The sequence below is a fragment of the Lissotriton vulgaris genome, chromosome 10 (assembly GCF_964263255.1).
Source record: "Lissotriton vulgaris chromosome 10, aLisVul1.2, whole genome shotgun sequence".
NCBI classification, from domain to species: domain Eukaryota; kingdom Metazoa; phylum Chordata; class Amphibia; order Caudata; family Salamandridae; genus Lissotriton; species Lissotriton vulgaris.
In genome coordinates, this window is record NC_141698.1 from 245,491,689 (window position 1) to 245,510,800 (window position 19,112).

The 19,112-nt window shown below is 46.1% G+C and overlaps 1 protein-coding gene across 2 annotated transcripts in view; it reads right to left on the minus strand.

Annotated features, from left to right (window-relative positions):
* Positions 1 to 16,447, minus strand: part of AOC1 (amine oxidase copper containing 1) — a 303,383-nt gene extending 286,936 nt beyond the window's left edge. For both annotated transcript variants that reach the window (XM_086940930.1, XM_086940931.1), the window contains exon 1: positions 16,360 to 16,447. The gene's annotated coding sequence lies outside the window, so the exon portion shown is untranslated. The remainder of the gene's footprint in view (positions 1 to 16,359) is intronic.
* Between the last annotated feature and the right edge of the window lie 2,665 nt (positions 16,448 to 19,112).

Genomic DNA, 19,112 nt, shown 5'->3' on the forward strand with positions numbered 1-19,112 from the left:
TTTGCACGCCCAAGTCTCTTGTAGGCATATAATCAGAGGATTTAGAGATTTTAGTAAAGATTTTCCCTCAACGTGCCCTAAGCCAGCCATATTCCAGGACAGAAGTAACCCCCCCCCCCCGGCTACCTCAGAGGAGCACTTCTTTCTACCTCTGGACGGTTTTGCTACCCAACTCCACTGGGCTAAATCATCTTCTGTGTTAGGGGTCTGACGGGCAACTACAGAATCAGACACCAGATTTATTAAGCAGACCTTTTTATTTAGTGAGACCATGATATTTTTGGCGGTACCCATAGGGAAAGTTGTACCACACATGGTAGAATATTCCTCAGGATTTGATACAGATATTATATCTAGCCCTTGTTTTAAAAAGTGCTCACAGTTCTGTATGGTCAAATTGGCCACTAACAAGGAGCAGAAGGTAACTCTGGAGAAGGAAACATACTGATGCTGAATAATATTCACATTTAGAATATCCCTGCTTTCTAACAGCTTCACTGCCTCTATTTCGGAAAAAAGTTTGAGGAGGAGTCGTCTATTTATTGGATCAGATTCAGTCTCAAATAACCAAATGAGATCCACTATGGACGAAGAAGCGGTCTGCACCACATTGGCTTTCCTTACGGCATCTCTTTGGGGAATCCATAGAGGCACCCTATCACTATTATTAACCGCCTGTACCTCCGCATTGGACTTGATCTGCGTTTGAGACCCCACCTCTAGGTTACCATCTTGTCTAACCTCCCGAGCTCTGGACCACGTTTGAAATATAGGGACTCCACCTCCCAGTATTGTACCCCTTCCCAAAGGATCTCCCCCCTCACTGAGCTGAAGAGGATGAGGTACTAGCGGAGACTGCAGTGGAGGACTTAATGGAGCTGCTGCTGTTCCGGTAGGCCCCAGTCTCCCAATGGGCAACAGATGTACTGTGGCAGGGTTCCTGGGTGCACCTTCCCAATTAGCAGTTTAGGACCACCCTCCTCTATTATAGTCTGATTATCAAAAACAATGGTTCTGTCGGGTTTGTAACCTGATTTCTTCAGAAAAAATAAATTAATAATAACAGAAAACGCTCTCGCAAGTTTTTTTTCATCAGTTGTTGATTACTTCAAACATACTTACAAAAAACAATATTGCAAATCCAGACCAGAATAGGGTAAATGTAAAGTTTTTATGAATTATTTGCATTCATAGGTACCCTTGATTAAATCACAGAAAGTCAAAATGAAGAAACAGTTAGTATTTAAAGTTCGGCGCATCAGACGCTGTGAACGTGATTTCAAGTGCGTTGTGGCATGTTGTGTAATTGTGACATGAAAAAAGTGACTTTATATACAGGTGAGTGAAGGAAGGGGGGGATAAAAGGATTTAGGCCAGTATGGTAATGCAATGTAGTTATTCCATTAGGCCACCTCCGTTGGCTCGTGTTTATTGAATACTCTCAGCTGATCCTATGGTTTCCAAACCGTCGACGTTTCGACCCAATGTGTGCACTTCGTTAGTCAATGCGGGTCTTCTTCAGGACGAAGGAGGGGAGTGAGGGTGTGTGCCGCCTGTTGGTTGAATGGACATACCGTCAGGTTTGTGATTTGCATAATGCGTGTTTTTTAAAACATAAAAAAATTACATTAAGTAAGATCAGTGGTAGTGAGTAAATTTAAACTCACCTAAGGTACCTCTTAAGAGTAGGAACCGGGCTTAGCTGGTGATAACTATCCAGGATAGTGATAAGGAGTCTGGTTCTCCTTTGGAAGGTTCTAATGAAATAAAGGGTATAGTAATTAATGCCACATCCGTCTTGCTAACATGAAGATGGTCAGTATTGCATGCGACCAATGGGTATTAGGTCAACTCCCCCAATCTCGGGACTACGTCAGCCCCAGTGTCCCAGTATGATTTATGGGGTGATATAGGTTCCAGCCGCTTAGAATGAAGCGATCTGAAAACAAGGAAAAGTACACACCAATAAGTCGCGTCCCATACGGTTAAAATCTAAGCACCGATGAAAATACTCAAATGCAGAGAACCGAAGTTCCCTAAGTTCGTTATTCCATCGAGGGGTCAGGCTCACCTTGAAATTATTATTTTGATTGTGGTAGGGGAGCGCCTGCAGTTCGTTTCCTTCTCTGCTAGTCGCACCGTCAGATTGATCTTCGGGCACGCAGTGCCTGATCAGCGCTTGCTTAAAATGGTTTTGCTTCCTTGAGGATGTTCCGCCATGCGGGCGTCACGTGGTTGCCATAGCAACGCACCAGGCGCGTTCACTCGATTGACAGCCTTACTGACGTCAGCAGGAACATGACGTGATGCTTCTCTTGTTGCTTAGTAACCGAGGCATAGAGCCCAATTGGCCATAACTGAAACAATGAACGGGAATATTCCTGATTGTATAGCAAACCATGTCTACAGCCATTGCTTATTATAAGGGCGTGGGTGGTGCATAGAATTAGCGATTTAACTGAGGTCCGTTTAACCTCGAGCGAGTGACTGTAAATCAGATCGGGCAGCCGATTTGACCAATTTCTACTTGAAATAAAACGCTTTCCCTTATCAATGGAAGTCTTGAGCAAAAGAGGGTACACATTGTGCTCAAGGTGGTACAGATAAGAGTAATATACAAAATTCTGTGCAATTACAGTTCAATGTATAAACAATGGAAATGCACAGTTACCAATTCACGTATTTACAAGGTAAATGCATTTTATGTCCTACATTTCTCTTATATGAATAAATAAATCATGCCTGATTATGTAATCCAGTGCCCAGTATATAATATGGAGCAACAAATGAGCAAACAATTCTGTTTAAGGCTAAGCATGTTTTATAAAGCCTACCGGTGTATTCATAAAACTGGCTATGGTACCACAACTCATTGAATAGTATAAGATCTGTTATAACAGGGTTATATGCCATAAGGGTCTTCTTTAGTTGGATCTAGTGCCTGATAGTTAGGGATAAGCATGGGGCGAGGTCTGGATTCATAGTTCTCCCATCTATTTTGCTATCTCCTCTTTCTCATTGAGCCCATCCTGTATTGTGTTCAGAGAGTGTATCCACCTGCACTCCTTGTAATTGAGTGACTTTGAAATGGACCCACCTCTGGCGTTCGGAATTATCTTTTCAATGACCCTCCATTTAATGTCTTCAGTTTTGTGTTTCTGTATGCTGAAATGTTCCACCAGTGGCGCACCCACTGAACCACACCTAATCCTATTCATATGTTGTAGGATCCTTTGTTTGACTTTTTGAGTTGTCTACCCAACGTATATCATGGTTCAAGGGCAGGTAATGGTATAAATCACATGTGAACTATTGCAATTTGTGAAATGTGTGAGTTTGTATGTTCTGGTGTTATGTACAAAACGTGTGCCCTCTTGGCAGTAATCACAGGCCTTGCAATTGCCGCAATTGTGGTGCCCTGTCACAGTTGGGAGGTTCAAAAGACTTCTGAGGTCTGGTTGTTTCGGGGGTTCCAGAAAGGCTTTTACCACTGTGTCCTTTATATTCTTCCCCCTCTTAAATGCAAACAGTTGTTCTTGTCTCATTTGTAGTTCTCCTGCCACTAAGTTCCAATACTTTTGTATAATATTTTTTATCTTGTTGCTCTTTGTATTGTATGTGGTAATGCATATGATATTATTGATTTCATTGGTCTTTTCCTTGGTTTCAAGTAACTGTCTCTAGGTTGGTACTAGGCACCTTTCTTAGCCTGTTTCAGTAGACCCGAAGGATATCCACGCGTTTTCAGTCTATCCGTCAAATCTTCTGCCTCACGAAAGAAATCTTTCCTGCGGGAGCAATTCTTTCTCAACCTTAAGTATTGCCCATAAGGCAAATTGTCCTTCAAATTTCTTGGGTGGTGTGAGCCGCACATCAGCAGTGTGTTCCTCCCTATTCGGTTTGCGATATAGATCACAATATAGTAGTCCATTCTCAGATTTGAAGGTGAGGTCCAGGAAGTCTATAGCGTCCCTACTGTGGGCCATTGTGAACTGAATGTCTTCACTCCTACTGTTTAGCCATTCTTGGAACTCCTTGAGATCCTGTTAATTTCTCGACCATATCATAAGAACATCGTCGAAGTATCTTTCCCAGAGATCTATTTTGCCAAGGTAGGGGTTGGTAAGGTCATAGAGGTATTCTTCTTCATACCTGTCCATAAATATATTCACCAGGCTCGGGGTATTGGTAGCCCCCATAAACACTCATTTACATTGAAAGTAAAATTGTCGCCTGAAGATAAAATAGTTTCTTTTCATTGCTATTTCCAAGAGTGTGATGAGGAAGTCTGCGGGGATCCAATGTGGCCTCGGTCTCTTATTCAAAGTCATTTTAATTACTTCCACCGCGTCGTCTTGTGGGATGGATGTGTACAAAGAGGAAACATCAAGGGTGACCAATATCTGGTTTCTACCATCGAAGGGTTGCCCTTTGAGCAGCTGGATTATGTGCATACTATCTCGCACATATGATTTGGTCATAGGCACCCAAGGCTGTGGAAAATGATCAATGAATTGATTTAGTGGCTCCAAGATAGAGCCACAGCCTGATACTATTGGCTTCCGGGCGGATTCTCCAATCTTTTGTGCACCTTAGGTAAGGTGTATATGGTCGGTATCCGTGGTTCTTGTTCGTTCAAAAAGTCACGTTCATGTCGGCTTAGGAAGCCCTCATCCATCCCTCCTTGAGTTGCTACTTCTATGAGGGTCTTAATGTCCAATGTTGGATCCTTTGCGACTTTGGGACAGCTATCTTGTACTTGCAACTGTTGCTCAATCTCCCTGATGTAGTCATTGGTGTTCTGCACCACTATTGCGCCTCCTTTGTCGGCTGCCTTTATCACTATGGCGTCATTGTTTGCAAGTTCATAGAGGGCCACCTTCACTTCCTTGCTCGTGTTGTATCGGATATATTTTCTTTCTTCCATCAGGTGCATAGTGTCTTCCAGAACAATCTTCTCAAAGGCGAGTATTCTATCACTCATCATAAAGGAAGCAGGTGTGAAAGTTGATGGTGGTCTGAAAATAGTGGCAGCCCTAGTTGGCGTGAAGGTGTTCTTAGTAAAGAAGTATTTTAGTCTGATTTTATGAAAGAAACGTTGTAACTTAAGTTTTACCTGGAAAGAATCTGGTATTGCCGTGGGTACATAGGATAATCCTTTAGCTAGGATATCCGTTTCGGCAGTGGTCATCGTGTAGTTCGATAAGTTGATCACCGGGTCTAGAATTGGGTTGGGCTGCAACCATCCTGTTACTGCTTCATTCTCCATATCTGCCCTATCTGGTGTGTGTGTGTGTGCATAATCTGTGGTACAACAGCGGACCGAGTTTCTGGAGCGGTGGTGACTACCATCTGTTTGTTTGTCTCCTCGTGGAGAACAACACTCTGGCTATCTGGGACCTATGGAAAATGTAACTTTGACACTTTTCGTTTAGGGAATCGTCTTGTCCTTTTCTGTTTCTTTTTCCTAATTTCCCCTTTGTGGTTTGTTACAGAACCTCCCCTCTTCCCTGCTTTTGATCCTATTTTCACTGACGAATTGGGAGGTTGGGCCTGTAAGACGGATGGAGTTGGGGCCTCCCCCTCTGTCTCTCCCCCGCCTTTTTGGCCAACGTAACCATCGATTTTCTCTGCTTCCTCGATGGCTCCACTGGCCCCGTTTTTTCCCTTAATGAACAAAGAATAAGGTTTTAGTGGGACGTTTCCTGAAGGAGGGCCCACTGCAGCCTCCTCAAAGAGTGAGCTTAGACAAAGCTCTTCATTTTCAAGATTACAGAAAGGTTCAATCGGGGACAACGAGAAGAGAGGTGTTCCTGCTAATACAAACATATCTCTCTGCTCTCCCCGGGGAGCGAGTAAAGGGGGCCTAACATCAGTCTGTTCTTCCGGTCGCACAGGTATATTAGAGGGGGGACTAATGGTGCCCAATTTTTTTACTTTTTGCACTTCAAACAACATTACGGAGATCATTTCTGGAGTGGTGTGGTTCACTGGTTAGAGGCGGCAGATCCAGAAGCGGGTGAGCAGGTGAGACGGGTGAATTGGACCCCCGGAAGGTATCAGTAGCAGCAGGGGTACCACACACTCATCCACAGAGCGGCGGCGCCAAACAGCGGGATTCCCGCAATTGACTATAGAACCTATATGCACCTCTACAAAGGATGCGGACAGAAATGTGGGCGTGAGTCACCCCCTGTAGCCCCACAGGGATTAACAATACCCCCGGTCGTCGACTCACTCACTCTCGTGGCCGCCAGTGGAATCAGCTGGATCAGCGGGAGCAGCTCCGCGACAGCACGCCACAGCACTGACCGCAACGCCTTCCCGTCCAAAACAGGAAATCACTTGGCAGCCACTGACAATATCAAAAGGGCCGACTGGAGCACTGTGGGGGGCCGAGACCCAACACACTCAGCCCTGCTTGGCGTGGCTGCCCAGCTGCACGCTGTCCGCAGTCCACGGCTAGATGTTAGCCCCCATAGAGAGAGAGGCAGCGGTAATCAGTGGGGGAGCCGCGGCTCGCGGTTAGCATCTCCGGCGTCTTTATGCTCCTGCTTGCTGCTCACTGCAATCGGCTAACAATGAGTGATGCACGCGCCTGACCACCTGAATCAAGATCATGCATACATTATACCTGATGGAGGGCTTTACAAGTTGACACATCTGCCTAGATGCATCATCTTGTAAATATGGGGCAACATGGCACATTGTTTATGCCACTGCTGTGTCATGAAAAGTGACGCAACGGAGGCGCAAAATTATCATAAGGGGCTCATAAATAAGCCCCTAATTCCTGGAATTCCCTTGGCTCCTTATTTACCACGACCACGGTAACCATAATTCCGTGGACAGGGAACTAATGGGGACATCTGAGGTCCCCTTGAAATGAGATCCTCTGTGTATTTTTGGGTAGTCAGGCTACCAGCACGTCCTACAAAGAATGAAGCCAATAGTGGTAGCTGCAGTTTAAATTAAGAAGGAGCAACTTTATTCCTCGCACCTTGATACTTTAAAGAAACAGATTCCTATACTATTGGGACCTTATTGTTTAGGTTAAAAAAATTGGTATTGTGCTTTTACATACATCCTACAAACGCTGCCATCCACTTTGGCATGAACACAAGGGCATATTTATGGCTACGCTTGCGTCACTCTTGCACCACGCAATGTGGTGCATGCGCAAACACATGCCCAAAATGCATTTTATCAAGAATTGCAAGGCCGCCTTCCATGGGAGTTGTGTGGTTGTTCCCACACAATAACTATGGATTTTGATACATTCCCAGATTTACCAAAGTGGTAGACCTGGGAATGTGCCAAAAGGCTATACCTTCCCAGGTGAAGCGTAATAAGGAGAAATTTCTGTATTTCTCATTGTTACTTCGTCTTTCTATGTGTGCTGCATTCTGAAGGAAACATAAAAGAGGAAAGTGCTTTAGGGGATTGTCTCTGTGCAGGAAGGAGCCCCTTGCTGCACAAAATAATCCTCCTTACAACGCAAGCATCCATGCAGCATGGTGTAGGGCTGTCTGTGTTGGTGCTAAGCAGTCAAAACAGTGCCAGCGCTTTGACGGAAATAACGTTTAAATACGGCACATTCCTTCCCTTCCCCTGTCAGGCAGCTCAGCATGACAAGGTGAATTGCTGTGCTGCTCTGCGTGACCTTACCATAAATACGGTCCACAGTTTCTCATTTCCCACAGTACACAAATAGCTTCCACACCCAAATTGACCTCTAAATGGAACCTCAGAAAAAGCAACCCAACAACTGCTTTGGAACTTCACCTGGTATCTCCAGAGGCCACACTTTTCAAGAGAGGCCCTTGCAGAGCCCTTCTGCGTAAACACATATATCATCCCCTTTTAGTCTGTTAGTATTTTTGCTGAGAAGCCCACAGAGGCTACAATACTTCTATCCAGCAATCCACTCTTTACTATAATGGGCCGTTTTTCTCAAATGCGTTGCAGCATTTCAGTCAGGAAAGAGAAGGAGTCTGTCTTTGTGGAAAAAAACTGTGGCCATCTTGACTGCCACCTTCAGTGAACTTTCTCCCACTCCAAAACCATAGGATCAACCATCACAGTGCTAGCTGTATCTGCATTAGCACGTGTAATGTCTGCGGCAACTGAAGTGCACAACATGGAGCTCTTCCTCAGTACTCAGAGCCAGAAACACCATAATGCCTTGTTCTCCACCAGGGTAAAGCTCTCTATCACACTTGGCATGAAGGATATCACATCCTACACCTCAGTATAAGATTCCTTAACCTTGCACTTCAAAATCAGAATTTTGTTTTCTGACTGTCCTTGCTCCCTTACTATATACTTACCACCTTGTCCGCCACCCTTCCAAATTGCCCACAACAGCTCTCACAGCTTTCCCAATATTACTAATCTCCTTAGCCAGGCCAGATCTCCACTCTAATAGAAGGTTCTCTCACTGCCAATCACCACTGTCAGAAAGGTGGGAGGCAAGTTACCTGAGGCCTTGATCCTTGAAGAGGGCGTGCTGCACACTGCGGGTGAGGCAGTTGGCATGGGCAGCATGTTTCAGAGTGTGGCATAGCCCACACTAGGAAACCTGCTGACAGGCCCTGCTTCCTGCGGCAGGCATGCGTAATCCTTCAGACCGTGCGCTGCAAGCCTTATACACACTGATCTTCTGCTGCGCTACCAGTGCAACAGGCATTTGCAATGCAATAGATCTCCCAATTATGAGAGATGAGCTATTGGTATTGTAAATGACAATGCCTTTTATTTATGTCTTGTTTTTAAAACAGATAAATAAAATATATTGTCATTTACAATGCCAATAGCTTAAACTCTCGCAAATGCAAGACCTATTGCATTGCAAACGCATGCTATAAAATGTTTTAACAAGCATTGGCATCGCCAATAGGTCTCGCTTTTGGGACCTTCTAAGTATTTAGTTATGCAGCACAATATCCTTGGTGCAACAACATCAACTGTTGTGTGGCGAAACACTTATAAGGCACCAAAGGCGAGACCTTTTGGCTATGCCAATGTTTGTTATTTTTTGTTCTTGGTGGAATCCGGGCTAGTGCCAGGAGAGTCAAGGTTGAGTGGCAGGGATGTGATGAGTGAATGCCAAGAGGGACAAGGGTGACTGTCAGGCCATGGGGGTGAAGGGTGAGTGCCGGAGAGGTGAGGGGTGTGTGCCAGGGAGATGAGACGCAAGAGTCAGGAGGGTCAAGGGTGAGTGCCAGGGAGGGGAAGGGCGAGTGCAGAGAAGGGGGAAGTATGAGTGCCAGGGGTGAGGGGTAGCTGCCAGGCCAAGGGGTTGAAGGGCTAGTGCCACAGAGGCAAAGGTTGAGTGCCAGGTCAGGGAGGTGAAGGGTGAGTGCCAGGGAGATGAAGGTTGAGTGCCATGGAAGTGAGACGTAAGAGTCAGGAGGGTCAAGGATGAGTGCCAGGGAGGGGAAGGGTGAGTGCAAGGGGTGAAGGGTAGCTGCAAGGCCAGGGTGATGAAGGGCTCGTGCCAAGGAGGTGAAGGGTGAGTGCCAAGGGGGCGAGTAGTGAATACCAGGAGGGGAACCGGTGAGTGCCAGGGAGTTGACAGTTGAGTGTCACGCAGAGTCAATGCTGAGTGTCAGAGAGGGAGAAGGGTGAGTTCCAGGTGCGAGGAGTGACTGCCAGGCCTGAGGGGTGATGGGTGAGTGCCAGGGAGGTGAGGTGTGAGTGACAGACTGCAAACAGTATTGAGCTGGGGTCTAGAAGGAGGTGCGGAGATCATCACCTGGTGTGTGCCAGGCTGGGACGCACCAGTGCCAGGACAGACTTGGGTGGATGCAAGAACCTCTGAAAGGCGGCTGCCAGGTCACTCCTAACATTAGTACAGGAGTAGGGTGCACAGGAGAGAGTAACATCGTACAATAAGAAACTATTCAAAATTCTGAATACTCCACTTTATGGTCTTGCAACCTCATGTGGAAAATAATTAGCAAATGAATGGGCTTCGGTAGCAGACTTGCAGCTTGTTACAGCAACCTATTGAGATAAAGTTTGCATTGCAAATAAGCCAAAGCTAACACATTTTGAACTAGTAACTGTAAGATTCGCAATGAACTAGACACAAGTTAAAAAAGCACCCCAGAAATGAACCGAGGATACGGAATAATAAAAATGGGGGCAATATTGGTCTCCTTTTCACAGCTGACAGACAGAAAAACAGGGTGTTGTGGAGGACTCGGATTCTGGTGGAATCAGAATTGTTAAAAGAGTCAATTTTTCATAAATTATTTTGTTGCGGTTGTGTGTGTGGGTGTGTGTGTTTGTGTGTGTGTGTGGTTGTGTGTGGTTGTGTGTGTGTGGTTGTGGGTGTGGGAATGGGTGTGAGTGTGTGTGGTTGTGGGTGTGTGGTTGTGGGTGTGATTTCTGTGTGGTTGTGATTGTGTGTGGTTGTGTGTGTGGTTGTGGTTGTGTGTGTGGTTGTGTGTGTGTGGTTGTGTGTGTGGTTGTGTGGATGTGTGTGTGTGTGTGTGTGTGTGTGTGTGTGTGGTTGTGTGTGTGGTTGTGTGTGTGTAGTTGTGTGGGTGGCTGTGTGTGGTTGTGTGTGGGGCTGTGTGTGTGGCTGTGGGTGTGGCTGTGGTTGTGGGAGTGGTTTGTGTGGTTGTGTTAGTGTGTGTGGTTGTGTGTGTGGTTATGTGTGTGTGGTTGTGTGTGTGGTTGTGTGTGTGATTGTGTGTGGTTGCGGTTGTGTGTGTGGTTGTGGTTGTGTGTGTGATTGTGTGTGTGGTTGTGTGTATGTGGTTGTGTGTGGTTGTGGGTGGGGGTGTGGTTGTGTGTGGTTGTGGGCGGGGGTGTGGTTGTGGGTGTGGTTGTGTGTGTGGTTGTGTGTGTAGTTGTGTGTGTGGTTGTGGTTGAGTGTGTGGTTGTGGTTGGGTGTGTGTGGTTGTGTGTATGGCTGTGTGTGGTGTGTGTCTGTGTGTGGTGTGTATGTATGGTTGTGTGTGTGGTTGTGTGTGTGGTTGTGTGTGTGTGTGGTCATGGTTGTGTGTGGTTGTGTGTGTGGTGTGTGTGGTTATGTGTGTGGTTGTGGGTGTGGTGTGTGTGGTTGTGTCTGTGGTTGTGGTTGTGTGTGTGGTTGTGGTTGTGTTTGTGTGTGTGGTTGTGTGTGTGGTTGTGTGTGTAGTTGTGTGTAGTTGTGGTTGTGTGTGAGGTTGTGTGTGTGTGGTTGTGGGTGTGGTTGTGTGTGTGTGTGGGGGGTGGGTGGTTGTGTGCATGGTTTTGTGTGGTTGTGTGTTGTTGTGGTTGTGTGTGTGGTTGTGGGTGTGTGTGGTTGTGTGTGTGGTTGTTGGTGTGGTTGTGGTTGTGTGTGTGTGGTTGTGTGTGTCTGTGGTTGTGTGTGTGTGTGGTTGTGAGTGTGGTTGTGTGTGTGATGTGTGTGTGGTCATGGTTGTGTTTGGTTGTGGATGTGGTTGTGGGTGTGGTTTTGTGTGACTGTGGTTGTGTGTGTGTGTGTGGTTGTGGGTGAGTGTGGTTGTGTGTGTGTGCATACTGTAATCCATGCAAGTTGCGTGTTGGGAGCAATTAAATTAGGCCCAATACCAATTTGTATAATTTGTATAGTTGGTAGACGAGCAGAGTAAATACGTGGTCGTGCACGGAAGAGACTACAAAGTTTGAGACCAATAAGTTTATTCATAAGACTAATAACAATAAGACTATTTTGATGCAACTGGAAAACATTTGCACACCATGGTAAGTTACATTTGGATTCAAACAAAAGTGAAAGTGATCGAACGGAGGCAGAGGGGAAAGAACGGGAAATAAAACCAGGCAACTTAATGACTCGTGATGGAGGAGATAGATGGCAGCAAAGGAGACAGATGGCGCTGCGCGCTTGCACGCTCGCGTGCACTCAAGCTTTAGGCCACAGGCAGCACTTTGAAAACTCACCAACTTAATGTCTCAGCCAGTCAGCGCATGCGCTGGATCAGGTGAGATCTAAAAAGCGCAAGGAGAGAGCATGTATTGCTTTTTTTCCCACCGTTTCCCTCAAGCTTCACGCCTGCCCAATCCCAGCTCCTCTTCCTCCTACCAAGACCATCCTAATGGAGGCTGCAGTGCAGCCCCGCAGCGGACACATGCAGTAGGCGCGGCAACGCCCAGCCCCTCTTTGCCCTTTCGTGCCTGGACCATGCCCAGCGGCAGGAACCCTGTCTCTCCTGCTACACACAAATACACCACCACCAAGTCCTGTACCCCAGACTTTGCAACAACATCTGCTGCCACACTTGTCCACGATCTATGGTAGGACCTTTTACCTGCTGCCACTGTCTCTTCTCCTGCAACACTTGAGCTTTCGCACACATGACAACTACCACCACACCAACGATGACTGCCTTGGAACAACTCCACTGCCTGATGCTCAACACACAATCATTCTACAAGCAAGCCACCAAGATCTGGGACACCATCACTTCCCTCACACTGTCATCTTCTTCAACGAGGCCTGGATCAACCCCACAACTGCTTCCGACATCTCCTCAGTAACTCCCGATGGCTACAAGATAGCTCACCAGGACCACATAAGCAAACACAGATGAGAAATTGTCATGATCCACTGCACCACCACCGCAGACAACACCACACAATCACAGAACACTTCAATTTCCAACTCCAAACCGATAGCAAAACCACCATCAGAGGCACCCTTGACAACAGACCTCCATTACCACTTCCCATTTTCTGCAAACGCCATCCCCGACTATTGCCTGCTTGCAAATGACTATGGACATTACATCTATCTTGGGGGCCTCCATTTTCACCTCAATGGTCTCAATGACACCAACACTACCAGCTACCTTAAAAGCATGAATAACATCGGCCTCACTCAACTAGTCACTAACCCTATACACAAAGCAGGACACGTGCTTGACCCCATCTTCACGGTCAGTGACAGAGTCAAGTATAGTCATGTTATCGAGCTCACCCAGACAGACGATGCCATTTTCCACTTTGTCATCTCAGGATCCCCTGGCACCACCACCAAGCAACCCAGCATGTCACACTGCAGCTGGAACAAAGTGTGGGAGAGCCAGTGGACCGACACCCTCAACACCTCCCAACCTGCTTAGACTAGGTTGTCAAGAACATCTCTGCCTGCGCTGACAGAGATACCCCGATCACGCACACCAAACTCAAGAGATCCACCAAACCGGCCATTTGGTACACCACAGAACTGAGAACCATGAAACGCAACTGCATGTGACTTGAAAGGAAATGGCACACCAGCACAGAGCCCACAGAGTGAGACACCTTCAAGACATCCCTCAAGCAATACCACCACCACCTAAAAGAGCCAAAAAGGAGCTCCCTGGCTGACAACATTGAAGCCAGTGCTAACCACAGCAAAGAACTCTTCAACATTGTCAGAGAGTCCTCCAACTCCAAAGCCAAAGCCGCCAAAGACATTATCACCTCTACCCAGGAACTTTGAGACAACATGGCGGACTGCTTCCATGACAAGATCTCCACCATCTACAAACACTTTGAACTCCAACTCACCCCCTCATACCTGTACAGCCTCCTTGCTACCACAGATGCTAATCCTGACTACCTACTCACCACCTGGGACCATCTCACCACGCAGAACACTAAAGTCATGAGCTCCATCCACTTAGTAGCATCATGGACCCTTGTCCCCACCACATTTTTACCCTCAGGAGCAAAAAGATCAGCAATGAGCTCAACACCATTTTCAACAAAACCGTCACCACTGCCACCTTCCCCGAAGATTGGAAACATGCAAAAGCCAAACTCCTTCTCAAACCATCCGCAGACCCCAGCAAACTCAATAACTACTGTGCCATCTCTCTGCTCCATTTTCTGACAAAGTCCTCAAAAAGCCATTAACCGCCAACTCACTAAACACCTGGAGAACAACAATCTTCTGGACACCTCCCAAACTGGATTCCGCACCAACCACAGCACTGAAACCGCCATGATCGCCGCCACCGATGACATCAAAACCCTCCTTGACCGGGGAGAAACAGCGGCCCTAATCCTCCTCGACCTCTCAGTAGTGTTCAACACCATATCCCACTACACCCTTATCAAGAGGCTTCATCTGATTGGAATCCAAGGAGATGCCTTTAAATGGATCACCTCCTTCCTCACCCGGAGGAACCCAGAGAATGCGCCTACCACTATTCACCTTGGAACCCAAGAACATAATTTCTGGCGTCCGTCTAGGCTCATCGCTCAGGCCTACACAGTTCAACACCTGCATGACCCCCTTGGCCAACATTGTCAGAAACCATGGTTTTGGCATCATATCTTACGCAGATGACATCTAGCTTATTCTCTTGCTCTCGGAAGACCCATTCACCACAAAGGCCAACTTCCGCAGTTCATGATTAGCGTCACCGTCTAGATGAAAAGCAAGTGCCTGAAAATCAACAACCACAAAAAAGAAGTGCTGATCTGTGGGATCAACACCTCCCAGAGGAACGACTCTTGGTGGCCTTCTGAATTAGGACCCACTCCAACAGACCATGCTTACAACCTTGGCATTATTCAGGACAGTAAGCTCACCAAAAAACTGCAGATCAGCGCAGTCTCATCCTCCTGCTTCATCACTCTTTGCATGCTCTGAAAAATCTTCAAAAGGCTCCCTGCCAACACCAATTGAACCATCAACAAAGCCCTAGTGACCAACCGGCTGGACTACGGCAACGCACTCTACTTAGAAACCACCACTCAAGTCCTGAAAAGACTGCAGACCATACAGAACTCAGCAGCCAGACTCATCCTGGTCCTCCCCAAATGCACCCACATCACACCCCACCTCAAGAAGTTTCATTGGCTCTCGATTCAGAAGAGATGTCAATTCAAGATGCTGATCCACACCACCAGAGACCTTCACAATCAAGGACCAGCTTACATCAACCACCTCATGGAAAGGGCTCAAGACCTGACTGTTCAACTGATATCTCCCAAAGCAGCAAGGCCCTCAGTGCCTGGATACACTCGCAGATGATTAGCCGCTTATTAAAAACCCTGATTGGGTCATTGATTGACCAAACTTCATGGGTAGTTCAGTGTGTGATGGTACAACATGGTTTTCCCGCCATATATGTAGTTAGCATCTAATCTGAGTCTAGGTTTCTCTGTATAGTATTTCAGATCACAGCCATATTCTTTAAGATCAACTTCCTGCTTCATTTCTCTTTAATTCTTTTCTTTAGTTTCGCTGCTAGATATTGCATGTACATTTGCTGATAATTCCACTTAGGAAGTGTGTTCAAGGGATGACTCCTGGTAAAAAGGGCCTCCCAAAAAGAAGAGGAGACTGCTGGTCACGTGCTAAAACCGAGGCGATTGCTGGTAACTGTAGCCCCTCTTCAAAGATGTAGGGGGCATCAATGGGCTCGTAACACCCCATTATACCACATAATGTAACCGGACTGCTAGGCATACCCTTACAGCCCTCCGAGAAGGAAATAACAATAGGAGGCAGCCGGAGTCTGCTGCAAACAGCACAGAAAAGGAGAAAGATGTGAGTGAAGAGCAAGCCCTTAAAAAGAAAGGGCTACGGGGTGGCAGAGAATGTCTCCTTTAACAAACATCAGGGTCAAAGAATGTAGTCTGAGCCTGCTTCAAGTCATCGCACAAGATACAGGGTTCAGAGTCACATTAATAAAAATACGCCAGACCTCTAGGTTTGGTTAATCCATGGTAGTGCCTGCTTCCAGACTTTTCAAGATATACAGCATGTTGTACATAATTATTACCTGAGAGAGATGCCATCAAGCAAGCGAAGGTCAAGAAAAAAACTGTTCCATAGCTCTAAAAATGTAAAACCAGATATTTGACCGATTCAGCACTAATGTTTTGGCTTTTTATTTCACTTTTCGGTGGTTTCAACATTGTACCCTATGATGCACGCATGAACTCCGCCAAGCCATGCACCTATAACCTGTAAAATCTTTGAAACCTGCGCAGCGATTAATGAAGGTAAAGGCACTGATAGACGCGCATCGCTGAATGAATGGCCAATATACGCCAGAACCATGCCAGACAACGACTGTAACATGCACCTAACTATGTCAACTTTATGCCCACTGTAACCTTACGGCGCATCAGACACCAGTGTTGCCTTCACTTCACATGTTCTGTTAAAATCTATTTAATAAAATCTTTTGAAATCGTAAATAACAGACGCAATTATCTCCCAGTTTTCCCAAGACTGATCATTTATCGACATTAAACGGTGGGAAAGGCTGAATGTTCCTCGCAGAGGTCAGTCCTTTCCGGTTGCATACAGATCCCACCAGCAGGCCCTCAACCTGCTGAGCTGCGCTCCTCGGCTGGCTGTGACATCCTCTCTCTCACCTGAATCTTGAGGGCACACCTGCAGCCTCTGCACAGCTGTGAAGTAGCTGCTTCTCTGTCACACACTTCGCACACCCAACAGTCTCTCGTCCCCTCCTCTTATCTCATCAGTCATTTATAGACCCATCCTGTCTCAGTGGCCACCTCCCCAGGAGCTGCTGTGAACGGGAGGGGCGCTGTTGGCTGCAGCAAGGAGGCGGGTTCAGGTGGATTGCTCCAGGCGACCTTGACGCGTGTTTGTATCATACAGACTGCCAACTTCCACTCAATAACCGAAGCACCAATCATTGAACCCGATCAGGGCAGGCAGGCTTGGGAAGTAGCCAAATGGTTATTGCATGTCTGCTGTGGTAAAGATCCGTTAAGAGACTGTCGATAAAGAAGGCCACTGACAATTCACCCATGGGCGCATGCGCCAGAGTCGATTCAATCTCCGTGAGCTGTCCGGTGGTGAGCACATCCGCGTCACTCAGTGACAAAGACAGACACAGAACAGTCAGAGGGTCTTTCCTGGGTTCTCAACAGGGCACACGTCCTACAACAAGCATTGGAAATGCAATAGGTCTCGCATTAGGAAAGTTTGAGCTATTGGTCTTATAAATTACATTTTTTTTATGTATGTGTTGTTTTTTAAAATAGCTAAATTAATAGCTTTGTCATTTACAATGCCAATAGTTATAACTTTCCCAAATGTGACACCTATAGCATTTGTAATGCAACATGTTTTGTATTTACGTGACTTAGATGTATTGGTATTACAAATAACAATGGCTTTTAACTTTTTTTAAAATAATTAATACTTAAATAAAAGTGATTGTAATTTATAATGGCAATAGCTTAAACTTTTGTAAATAACTTTAGTGAAGATTATGTTCAGTGTATTTTATTGTGACGAAAATCCAAGAACAGAAGTGAAATATTAACATCTTTTTTGACATTTGTAATAAAGCTTGAAACATTGAGAGAACATATTTGAACCAGTGATGCTGTGGTGATGCTGAGTGATGCTGTGGTTGCGCTGAGTGATGCTGTGGTTGAGCTGAGTGATGCTGTGGTTGCGCTGTGTGATACTGTGGTTCTGCTGAGTGATGCTGTGGTTGTGTTGAGTGATGCTGTTGTTGCGCTGAGTGAGGCTGTGGTTGCGCTGAGTGGTGCTGTGGTTGCGCTGAGTGGTGCTGTGGTGGTGCTGAGTGGTACTGTGGTTGTGGGGATGCTGAGTGATGCTGTGGTGGTGCTGAGTGGTGCTGTGGTAGTGCTGAGTGGTGCTGTGATGGTGCTGGGTGGTGCTGTGGTGGTGGTGTATGGTGGTGCTGAGTGGTGCTGTGGTGGTGCCGAGTGGTGCTGTGGTGGTGCTGAGTGGTGCTGTGGTGGTGCCGAGTGGTGCTGTGGTGGTGCCGAGTGATGCTGTGGTGGTGCTGAGTGGTGGTGCTGACTGATAATGTGATGGTGCTGAGTGATAATGTGGTGGTGCTGAGTGGTGCTGAGTGGTGCTGTGGTGGTGCTGAATGATGCTGTGGCGGTGCAGAGTAGCACGTGGAATCTGGGAGTACAACTGACCTTTTAAAGGGACTTTTTAGTTGATTCAAGTGTCGATGCTTGTTAATTATAACTCGCGGTATCTGTTGATTACAATAGGTAATTAACAGCAAAGTTTCAGACTTTTTTATTTTAACTATGAGGAATGTACATGAGCCAGCATCCAAAGCCTGTATGCCACAACTGGATGTCAGAGACCCTTTGTAACTGGCGAACTGGCATGTACTTACTTGGTTTAGCGTCATAAGCCTGGGTGTTTTGGAGCTAACAGCTTGGTGCCTCGAACTCCCCCTAAGTGGTGTTAATTAACTCCCACCATGAAATGTGTGAGGTGCTGCTCGATTTTTTTTTTTTTTAATACCTGACTGGAAACGAATTCTGAAGTGTTGGGGAGGGCTGTCGACTTTGAAACAGATGAACAAGCCTGGAGTTTAGGCGCCGGCTCAACATTCGGTGATTCTGGGGAAACCACTTAATCTCCCGTGCCTAAATATGAACGTGACTTGTGTAATGTAACTGATGCTCATTTAAAGGCTCCAATACCTCCGGGTCGAGTTCGCGCTATATAAAACAGGCAAAGAAAGTTATTTTCTAATTTCGGTCTAAATGTGCACACAGTTGCAGTAACTTTCATTATGTCAACCCAACATCCTACATTTACTATTCGCGACATTTAAGAATAAAAATATATTAACACTTTGGTTCTTTATCATTCAAAGTACCATCTGTACTCGTTATGCAGTTTTCAAAATCTTTGATAATGAAACATATTTACCCCACACCGAGCCAACCTATACTTCATCAACACGTTTGCACTATTGTTTATTAAGAAAAAACTAAGAAACAAATGCGAAATACACGATGATATTATTACCTAAAACACAGAAATAAAAGATAAACGCATTTCATAAACAGCAAGCTTTTCATTCCGAGTCTACTCAAGCCCATTACACCGTTTATAGGTTGTATTACATGTATAAACAAAGTGAACTTTCTGAGGTTACTCCAAACAATGTCATTAAACTGTACCGGAAGCCATCATTCTTGGCAGGCCACAGTGCACAGAGCATTAATCCACCGCGGCTAGAAGTTACTGCTGCAGCTTAAAGGGGGTCTCTGTGATATAAAGGGCTGTTTTACGTCCAAGTTCTCTGAAACGCATTAGGTCAACCCGGCCAGCTAGTGGCTCTAATATCTAAAGTGGACCCCGTACTATC